This window comes from Cupressus sempervirens, chromosome 8 (genome assembly GCF_028749045.1).
Source record: "Cupressus sempervirens isolate cs-2001-9-10 chromosome 8, ASM2874904v1, whole genome shotgun sequence".
Classification (NCBI taxonomy): Eukaryota; Viridiplantae; Streptophyta; class Pinopsida; order Cupressales; family Cupressaceae; genus Cupressus; species Cupressus sempervirens.
In genome coordinates, this window is record NC_143125.1 from 490,352,500 (window position 1) to 490,364,226 (window position 11,727).

The 11,727-nt window shown below is 32.8% G+C and overlaps 1 long non-coding RNA gene and 1 pseudogene across 1 annotated transcript; one reads left to right on the plus strand and one right to left on the minus strand.

Annotated features, from left to right (window-relative positions):
• Positions 1-641: 641 nt before the first annotated feature.
• Positions 642-4,107, minus strand: LOC149543348 (septin and tuftelin-interacting protein 1 homolog 1 pseudogene; annotated as a pseudogene).
• A 5,439-nt stretch (positions 4,108-9,546) lies between these two features.
• LOC149543349 (uncharacterized) lies at positions 9,547-10,355 on the plus strand. Its single transcript, XR_016355229.1, has 3 exons — positions 9,547-9,710; positions 9,799-9,857; positions 9,941-10,355. It is a non-coding gene; the product is annotated as an uncharacterized LOC149543349 (long non-coding RNA).
• Positions 10,356-11,727: the final 1,372 nt, after the last annotated feature.

Here is an 11,727-nt window from a genome sequence, read left to right on the forward strand (position 1 = left end):
TTTGAATATTGTACTTCTATACTAGCACACCCAAAAGAAGATATCTCCACATACAACTCACACAAATACTTTGTGAGTTACATAGTTAATTTTATATTGGCATATTATTCCTTCAAAGGGTTTCATCAATGATTGATCTTAAATCATATTCCTAACAATAATTTGGAGCTCTTAAAACATAGAATATGATTTCTAGCTACAATTCATCTATTTCCCTTAGCACATGGTTATGCTAATTCAACTTCATTATCTCTAGCCATACTAATTTATTTCTTCAAAGAAAAAACTTTAGACTTTCAATTGATCTTCAAGTTCAACGTTGTTCTACATTTGGAATGCATGCATCTAATGTAGCAATGTACTCAGCCAATACTTATAACTGACACTTAAAATTGGTACTAGTTATAATGAATCCAATCTAGGAGTATCATCAAACCATTAATATACATTTGAAATTATAAAATTCTAAATGATCACATACTAGTAATCTCCTATGCATTCAATACTAGTAATTTGGAAGAAGCTTTGTAACATACCATTCCTATGACATCCATTTTAAGCTTCACAAATTTGCTGCATATGATATTTTTTGAGCTTCATTCAAACAATGTACATTTTCTCTTCATTATATGTTTGTTTTATCAATGATTTCCTCCAATTTGATTATAGTGCATCTCAACTAGTTGCTCCAATGATGTAATCACCTATCTATCTCTAGATTGTGCAAGCACTTGTTATTTTACAGAATCTAGATAGATACTGACAGTTCCAAAGCCATAAATTTGAAGACCATCATATGTGCATCCAACTTTAGGGAAAAATTGGATGTCATGTTCTTATGCATATGTTTCAACCACTTCCTTCAAAGTCAATTGAGGTGCACCCATGAAATTATTGAGGTGAATCCCACTGCCCACAGAAGCTGACACTTTCTTTTGAGCATATGCTGTTGCTGCTTGATGATGTTGAAGTGCCTCAAATTGGTGCTGCTCCATCACCCTAAGATAGCTTAGATTCTCTCTAGCCCTAGGTTTTTCCGTACTCATACCCTTTATAGCTTGATTCATCATTTCAAGGGCTACATTTACCTAACTTCTTATCCTCTCATTAGCAAGAAGCTTGGGGCGCAATAGTCCTTTCCACCCTAAAAACCACTATGTTACTTCATTTAAATCATGATTTGAAGAAAGCCAATGATAAAAAACCTGCTGCCACTTTCAAAAAATGTTGCCTCCAGCATTGCAACCATATGATAAATGGGAATAGAAGATGCCCAAGCCATAATCCAGTTAATTTGGTCTAGTTTCTGATTAGGTGGGTTGATTACAAATTCCTATAGAACAATCATCAGATTAGGTACAAGAAAATGAACAATCAGCTATTCCCAGCTAGCAGGATCAAATACAATTTTCCATGGTGATAAAATTGCATTTGCAGATGCATCACTTGCATGCCAAGAATGAAGGAAATTCCAAAACTTATAAAAAATGGTTGGATATAAAGGGGCCATATGCTGGCCCAACAAGGGAAGCCAAGGATGTAACCATGCATGTATTGACACAGTCTCCCTGCAAGGATCCCAATTATCTGTTGTTGCTGTTAATTTGGGCATCACTATATGATCCATAATGGTATGAAGTATTGAAGTTGGTAGTAGATTCTCCCATGTCTCTAGAAAATGTAGCATAGTTTCAGGGTCCCTTTTCTCCCAAAAATTTGTAGCAGCTATTCTTACTACTGGGAGAATAACTTCAGTGAAGAGTTGAGTGTAAGGAGTTGAAGAAGAAAGTTTTGCTTCTATGTAAATTCCGTAATCATGAGGCTTATTCCCTTGCAAAAGCCTCTTCCATAATGACATTACCTCTAAACCATGCAAAAGATGTTGAAGTGGCTCCCAATCTTAAAACACTCTTATAAGCAATGACAAAGAACATGCAGATGCAATACATGATAAATTGCACAACTTCTAGTCCTCTTGATATTTGGACTGTAAATTCTCAAAGACACTTGCAAGTGATCCCAATGTCATAGTACCTACCACAACACTTTCCTGGATTCTATCCAGTGCTCCCATAATATACTCTATATTGTCTAGTTGTATTTTTGCCGTGCAATCTCTTTTTGAAGCCGCTCCTTCTCCTTCTTGTATATTGCCACAGACTCTCTCGTGCCTTAAATTCTGATTAAACTTTTGAATATCTGCCTCTACCATATCTAAAATCAACTTCACATTGTGTTGTAACTATGGCATAGGTGTTTGATCTTCGATAGCTAATAGTTCTTCAGGTGCATTTTCTTGTAACACATTAATTTTGTTGAACAATTGCAAACTCTAAGAAAGTGCATTGTTGTTTTCTATTAGCATTGACGGGCTTCCCCTGTACAAAATCAAAATGAGGTGGCACAAATGAAACGCAAATTATGACATTTCCTTCATAGCACCCGTATCTTCTCTTTATGTCCCTAAGCTAGACAATAATGTCTATTGGTTCTCATCAACAACAAAGATAATTAGTTCTTGGCCACTATCAAAACTTATCAGTGAGAGAAAGATAGTCCAAATAAGTAATCAATATGAAATGGTAGTTGTTTTGATGCGGTAGATGGAGATATAAATGGAGCATATTTATAGGGGTGAGATGGGTCTATAATTGGGTGAGAAATGTGATGAATAGGGATGAAATACAAATCTGAGATATACATTAAGTATAATATGTCTATTTTTTTTTGCAAATATACACATTAAGTACACCATTTTTTCCTTTCAAAACCATATGTGCAGATATAAACATTAAGAACACCATGTCCAATTTTTTTTCAAGGGTTTCTCTCTAATGTCAATGTGTTTGTTGAAATGATTATCAATGATATATCTAGAAAGTACAACTGATTCAATAAGGGTATAAGAATAAGTTATTCTCGTGAAGAAGGATCATGTCAGATAATACAAGGGAATTTGATCAAAATAGGGAGACAATCACTAAATTGTTGTCTAACTTCGAAAGAGAAGGCGACGACAAATGTTATTGTCCTTGCAAGAGTTGTAGCAACTTAAAGACAAGAAGAATCAAAATCAAAACAACTGAGAGACATTGTAGGGAGAATGGTCACATTGAACGGGGGTTTGATTATCATCCATCGATAAGTTGTTTGTTATGTTATTTTCACAATTAATATACATATGAACCATGAAACATGAGTTTGATTATCACATTGAATGGGGATTTTATTATCATCATTTTTATATAGGTTGATCTCCCTAAGGTAGTATATGATATAGACCACCACATCTCAGAGGAACATGGAGGCTTGAATATGGAGGAACATGGAGGTGTTAGTATTGAAGGAGAAGATGATGATCCTATGAAAGATGACAATCATGCACCAAAAAACATGTTTGAAGATGATGGAACAAATGCATTGATCCACGACACATTTGGTACTGCTGCTGCTGCTGCTACTGATGATGATTATGATGAGGATGATGTTGAGGCCGTCCATGATATACCTCTACTTGAGAAGGAAAATGTAACCCTTTATGAAGGATCCCAATCAACTCTTCTCTTTTTTGTATCGTTGCTGGTGAATTTGAAGGTTATGAATGGTTTATCCAACATAAAAATGTCACATATGCTAAGGCTTTTCATATGCATCATTTTAGTCTATAAAAGGTGAAACATGTACCATAAAGATTATTTATACTAATGACTTATATTTTTTTTGTTGTAGATTGATAGGTGACTTTTTGTTACCACCATCAAATGTTCTCCCTCACTCATATCAAGAATTATGTACCACTATGAATCATATTGGAATGGAGTATCGGGCAATAGATTCTTTTCTTGAAGATCATGTTATTTATCATAAAGAACACAAAAATACAACAGAATACTCTAAATGCCATACGAGTAGATATCAAGATGATCAAGTGACAAAAAAAGTGCCTTGCAAGGTTCTTCATTATATCCCCATTAATCCATGTCTTAAACAATTATTCATATGTTTATTCGAATCTTTATGTATGGTTCAACATTTACAAACATAGAGGAAAAGTGGCAATACTTTAAAGAAGAACCTTGAAATCTCAGGCTTTCTCTGACAAATCATGGCGTCAATCCATTTAGAGAGATGAGATTTTTTTACTTGGTTTGGCCTATTTGTGTTATCAACAATAACCTTCCTCAATGGATGTCAATAAAGAGGGAGCACATCATGTTGGCAATGATTGTTCTAGGTATTTTATTATTTTATTTTTATCTACATATAAGTCTTGGAGTGAAATGACCATAATAATTATATAATGTTGTTCATTAAACTAGATAAGTACCAAGTGAAATATATAAATGTATATATTATGCCTCTTATCAATGAATTTCTAGTGTTGAGGGAAAGGTTTCCCTATGTATGATATCTCTCAATCAATTGGACTAAAACATTTTTAGTTCCATGCAATACTTGTGTGGATAACTCATGATGCCCCAAGGTTGACACATTTCTTTGGTATATTATGATGAAATCTAGTTGTACACAATAATACTAATTCAAAAAATTAACATATTTAATCCAATTGTATCGTTATCTTGTAGATCTTCAAATAAAGGGAAAATTTGCATGTCCAATGTGTGGTCCAAATATGAAATCTCGTCATTCCAGAAGTTTAAGAAAACATGTGTTTGATGAGTATAGGCACTTCCTCTATAGAAATCATAAGTATCGAAGTGCCAAAAAACACCTTTTCAATGGGAAAGAAGAAACTACATCAAAGCCACGAAGAATGACATCTCACTTATGGTAGTTGAAATATAATAGAATTCAAGTTAGTATCACTCCACCTAATGGTTTATGTTTGGAAATTATATATTTGATTGTGTTTTGTTGGCTAATTATGTAGTTGATGATCATGAAGGTTGTCAAGGCATCACTGACCACCTTCCAAAGAGACTAAAGTGTTATCCCAGAGAATTTAGTAGGCTACCCTACTATGAGTAGCTACAAATTGAACTTTTTTTTGACACTACACATATTGGAAAGAATGTAATAAATACATTGTGCAAAATATTGGATGGAAGGCATGACAAAGAAAAAATTGTCAAAATTTGTAGTGACATTCATGATTTCAATAATGCAATAAAAAATATCTTTGAATCAAATAGAAATGGAGACTGGATTAATGCAAGTTCCCTTCCTTGGTTATTAACGAAGAAAAGTAATGCCATAAAAGAAGTGATACAAAAACTTTTATTTCTTATAGGATTTACTCGAATATAAGCAATCTCATATTAAAGAAAAGTGAATTTGGGCCAGGGCTGAAAATGCATGATTGACATACCTTCATCAAGATAAGTCACATGCTTTTGTATTTACAATATATTTGTGAAACTGCATTCAATTTTCATTACATTATATTAGAAAAGAGTAAAATGACTAGTTGACAATTATTGCAATATGTGCTACCCCTATCGCTCCTAGACAACTTTGACAATAATATCAAACAAGTGATACATGATCTTGGAAAATACATGAGTTAAGAAATGATATTTGTTCAATATATTAAACATATAATAGTTTATAAATATATGTAATATATTGTAAACTCATGTATTTATATGATTTTGTGTCTTAAATCCCTTTTAGGTGGTTGTCATCTAAACAAATTCATAAATAAGATATAAAATATTGGAAGAAAATAATTTTTTGACTAATGTGTGAAATGAAAAAGTGTTTACCTTTAACGTTTTTCAATGCACAAGAACACTACCTCATACACCAAGTTGTGGAGATTGAAGAGTGTAGACCTGTACAACCTAAATCAATGTGGATGGGTGGAAGACACTTGAAATTCTTGAGGGGTTTGGTTCAATAAAGAGCAAGTCCTGAGGGTTCTATGGTTGAGGGATATATGGTATACTGGATGATGGTGTACGTTACTCAATATCTTCCTAATCTTGCAGCAAAGACCCATATAGATTTCATTTGGGATCTCGACTCCATTAAAAAATTTGAAGGGGAGTACTTGGTGGGGAACAATAGATTTATGAAAGTGAAAGGTTATAAATGATGAGATGTTTTTGTAGTTAATTCTTAATCTTCAGAATAATATTTTTGTTAGTCATATATTTTCTTTTGTACATTTTCTAAAGACTGGGATGCTATACATTTATTTACTACAAACAATCAAGATTGGATGATGGTATTGATTGAATGATGTCAACATTCTAGTCATAGATTCAAAGAGGAATACATGTCTTCATTGGTCATACAAGCTCATTGTAATGGAGATCCCAATGTTACACAAAGGAAATAGATTTAGTATATGGTTTAAGATACAATGGTTATAAATTTTGCATCAAAAAGTTTGATGACACAAAGAGAACTTATGATAATGGGATAAGTGTAATCTTCTAAGTGACCAATATTTCATCTAGTTACATCCTTGAGAATCTCAAAATTGATACTATGACATTTTGGTTGATATACTTGACTATGACTTTAATTACTTCAAATTAGTTCTCTTTGTCATCAAATGGTATAGACTATGACTCAACCAAAATGATGCTGATAGAACTTTTATTGAGCATGAGAATGAATTTCCAATGATTAATAAAAGGTTGTTTGTGCCAGTTGGGGATGAGCCCTATGTTCTTCCAAGCCAATTTGAGTAGGTATTTTACTCAGAGGTTCCACATAAACTGGATTGGTCATTTATTATTAGACACGATTTAAGAGGAAGACCGATAAATTATAATGCAATGGAAGAAGAAGATACCGAGGAAGACGAAGAAGTGGATCACAATTGAGAGTTAGTCCATGATGCTCCTGATGCTGCTACTAATTATCACAATGATGGTGCTTCTAATGATGATGATGATGACCACGATAGTGGTGGTGACGATGTCGACGACAACGATGATCTTGATGATGAGATGGATGAGGAATAATATCAATGCTGGGAAGGGGGGGGGGGGGGGGGGGTTTGATTAGCTAACATTGAAGGGGGGTTTGATTATCAATGACAATAATGAAATATACAATTATGTGATCAATGCCTATGCTATTCAATAATGATTTCTTGATAGATCAATGATTAATTTGATTAACTTGTCATGTACCTTTTAATGTTTATAATTCATATGTGATGCTAATATTCAATGTAATTTTGAGTATATGTATCATGAATTTTTTAGCTAACATAAGAAAATTGATTTACATATGTAGAAACCCAAAGCCCTTTCAGGAGTATCCCACACAATCTCATGGATCATCGGGTATAAGTTAGTACACCCCATAGAGATTAATGTATTTTACCATTTGTAAAATATCTCTCATTACCGCCCATCTCTCTTATTTTATAGAGTGCAAGTACAAATGAATATGTATTTGTTTGATTTTTCTTCCTTAAGTGAGAAAAATGTAGGAATGGAAGAAGAAAGTGAGACATTTAGTATGTCTAAATCAAGGAGATTGACTCGAGGTTAAAATATCATAAATAAATTTAATAGACATATGAATTTTTTCCATGCTCAAGGGGGGTCATGTTCTTATGATGACGAGAGTGAAGGAGACTCCGATGTGTCCTTTAGGTACAAATATTTACAAAAACAATGGGTCCTTGATGAATTACCCCCAATAAACACTATTTTTTTTTGTGTTGGAGAGAGGATATATCGGATAACACCATCCTCATTACATGGTTTGGACCTACTTTCCATGGATGACATAAAGGTATCTTACAATAGGATTGTTGAATTGATGGAGTATGTTAGACCTTGCTATGATTACAGTAGTTAGATGTATATTGTTACATATGAAAAATAATGTGTAGGTATGCATTCACAAAAAATTATAAACAAAAAAAATTTAGTTAAAAAAGTAAAATAGTAGCTATATACATTGATGGATGGCCAAAAACATCAGGGAATATTGCAAGTTTTATAAATACTACGTGACTTGCATCAACTAGGATGTGACCCAATTGCATATTTGAGGCATGCGAGGGAAATCACATATTTGTATGTGTGGTAAAATCAATATGTGGAGGCAAAGAGCTTCTTATTGATTACAGTTTGAATTGCATAGATACAAACAAAGCCATTATTATTGGCAAGGTGGTACGTACTATGCACATTTAAAATAAAATCCATTCAATGAATCCAAATCACCATTAATTTTAATTTTTGTTGTTGTTGCTAACTTAGAATAATAACACGCGTTTTAACATGTCTCAATGATTTTTTTTTAAATACAACGCTGTAGTATGGATCAACAACCACACGATAAACACATTGATGATGATTCTCATGGGACTTCTTCTTTCCAACAAGTAAAACTCATTCCTGTTGTACAAATTAGATACAAGGAATATGTTAATGTGAATTTTTTAGTATATTTTATTCTTCACTACTATTTTGGATTGATTCTAAATATAGCGCTAGTAATATTGTTCTCACAAATGAGTGTTGATCAAGAAATGGGAAAGGAATAAGTAGTCCACGCGAAATTGCATGATGAGAAAGATCGATTCATTAACAATTTTGTGTCAGTTGCTAATCCTATGACTGCACTGCAAAAGGTCCTTCATGCACTATCAAGAGTGTTAACACAATTCACATCAATTCGACCTCAGACTCCTCAAATACAAAAAATAGAGGATGTGTTGATGCACCTAGTTTAGACTTATAAAATAAGTATTAATGTAGTTTTTAATTATAACAAAAATAACAATGTTTATATTATAGTCTTTTATTTATGTCATTAAATAAAATTCATATATATTTTATTTTTATAGAGGATGTTGAATAGGTTAAAGGGCCATGCCCTAGAGGATGATACTTCAGGTGGTTCAAGTACATCACATGTTCTATCCTACAGTTGTGTTTTTCTCGAACAATATTTTTTTAATAGCTCTAACAATCTTGTTTTTTTGTGCTCTTACAATCTTACTTTTCAGCTCCTAGCATTGATCCTATGTTCAATATGTCGCCTACTATAAGGAACTGAACCAAAGAGGTAATGCCAAATGTAATGTCGGAAACACATAGCATGGCCATAGATGCAATGACAACACCTATTGGTAAGTAGATTCCTCTTTTTCTCTCTCATTTTTCATGTGTTTATTATACTTGAACTATTATTTCTTAGGGGGCATTTTGTAATATTGGATTAATTTTATGCAAGAGATGATGAGGAAATTCCTAGATGTACCCATGTTAGATGTACGGGAATACTAAATAATTGTGATCAATTGCTCATAAGTAATGAAGATGGACTTCCCTTGAGAGTAGCCCAACTTCCAAGGACTTTAAAGATTGATCCTTTCTTTTACTATACAATCTTATAATCAAATGCACTAACCTTTTGTGCCATCCCTTGCAATAACTACTAATCCCATTATTATTTTATAGGGAATAATCTATTTTATGAAAAAATTAATGATGAATGTGCATATTTGGGCCAACCAAACACAAGGTATCATATTTTGATTTCATTGCTAGATCAGGTTTCCTTTGATCAATTTCTTCAAGTAAATGAAAATGTAGCTTCAATTCATTTATGAATCTAATAGCTTTTTTTACTTTTTTTAAAAGGTGGAATTTACAAACTAAAGAGTTAAAGGATAAACTCATTGATGCCATGACAACACTATTTGGACCCAATGTCTTTCAAAGACTTAGGCTCCTTGAGAAAGCGGGACAAGCTTTGAAGTGTATTAGGTACAACTACATGACCCAAATGCAAAACAACCCTTATTATGAGCAGACCCTCTATATTCCTATTATTGACTGAGAGAATCTTTAAAAGGATGCCATTGAGAAAAGAACAAGGCATGGTGGAGAAATAGAACCACTTGAGGAAAGAAGGTATGTCATAATATTAAGAATGAAATTATGTACTAATTAATCTTAATAGTTATGTGTTCTAATATATCTCAAACTTCACATAGGTTTCTTGACACATCAAAGGCAACCGAAGTAAGAAAATAGAAGCATGGTCAACACAAGCTCGACTCGGGTGGATATTCAAAGCTTGTTGTACGAATTGTAAGTGTAAGTAAATGAAAAATTATATTCAATTTTTTATAAATTATAAACAATTTGGTCTTGCTGAAATTGATTACAAAAGAAATTCATGATACTAAGCAAAAATTAGGTGTTGGGGTTTTAAAAAAACAACTTTTGAAGAGGACAAGAAATTAGTCTACAGACAAGACCATACAACCATGGCTAAATGACTCTGAGAAATGAATGCACAGGGTCTTTTGTTGGATTTATCAATGGGTAAATAAGTCAATTCATTTTTATTTAAAATTGAATACTTTAGAAATTACTAATTATTTACATTTGATTGTAGCCTGCCAATCGTGATACACCATCCGAGTACCATGGATGCGTTGATTCAAATGTGCATTGTAGTACAAGTAAACATTTTAAATTGAATTTGGTGTAGTAATGAAAATTCAACTATAATATGTGTTGGGATTAAGAAAACATCTTGTATTGCAGTTGTAGGGGATGTAGAGGTTGTTTTTGATGAGTGTGTTGAGGTTCAAGCTGTCAGGCAAGATGATGTAGTTGGACAAGGTAAAGAGTGCTACAATGCTCTTTAAAGTCTCAAAATTTTCAAATTTAGCCATTTTATTTGTTATTGCAGAGGACCCATCTTTGCAAAGGACAACGAGATCACGTCCACGGGTGAGAAGAAATGTCAATGACGACATGGATATGCCTCTACAACAATATAGGGAAGGACAAAAAAAGAAAAAGACAAAACAAATGATTCTCATTCATGTAACTTATTTGATAATGATTGATGTTTATATCTAGACATTTTAATTATGTTCTATTGAATGTTCATGTTAATGCTCTACTGAATCTTATGTTTTAATGTTAATGTGAATGTTCTAATGAAACTCATGTGTTAATGATTGTTATCATATGATAATTTATGAATGTTACATTTTATTAATAGAATGAATGAATTTTAGATGTTAATAGGGAATTTAGATGTTGGGGGGAAGGGGTGGGAATGAGCTTCCACCTTCATGTGGTTGGCCTTGATTAGTAGAGAATATTAAACTATTCTCGAAACCAAGTGATGCTCAACATTAACGTATGATTGCATGATAACCAATTGTGCGAATCTCTTGGTTTTAGGCAATCCAGAAGGAGACCATAGTTCAATATGCAATCTCAATTCATATGCATACATCAAGTAGAGCTGAAAAATGCAACATATTTTCATTTTTGTTAGAGGTTTTTAATTATGTATTTTAAGTTATAGAACATCACGAATATTGTAGCTTTGACTCTTATAGGAAAGGGTAATGTCCTCAAGATGCAAGAAAATCAAGACATTTTATGTGTTAGCTTGCTGAGGACATTCTCTCATCCATAGAAGCTAGAGTTCTAACATTCATGATGGTCTATAATTTTAAAAACTTAATAGACCTAGCAAATAAATGTAAATATGGTGTGTTTTTTCAGCTCCAACTATTGTCCATGTATATAGAATGCAACTACACGTGCATTCTCGATTCAAAGTGGAAAAATCTTATTTTGGATGCGATAGAAAAATGACATGCACCAGAAGATGGAAAAATGATGTCTTTTTTGCAGGTTTGGAACCTTTTTAAATTATATTTTGTCACATGTATCCACATGAATATGAATATTTTGCCACACATATCATTTAAGAACAATTTTTTCTTCATATTTCAAGTTGAAATAGGTT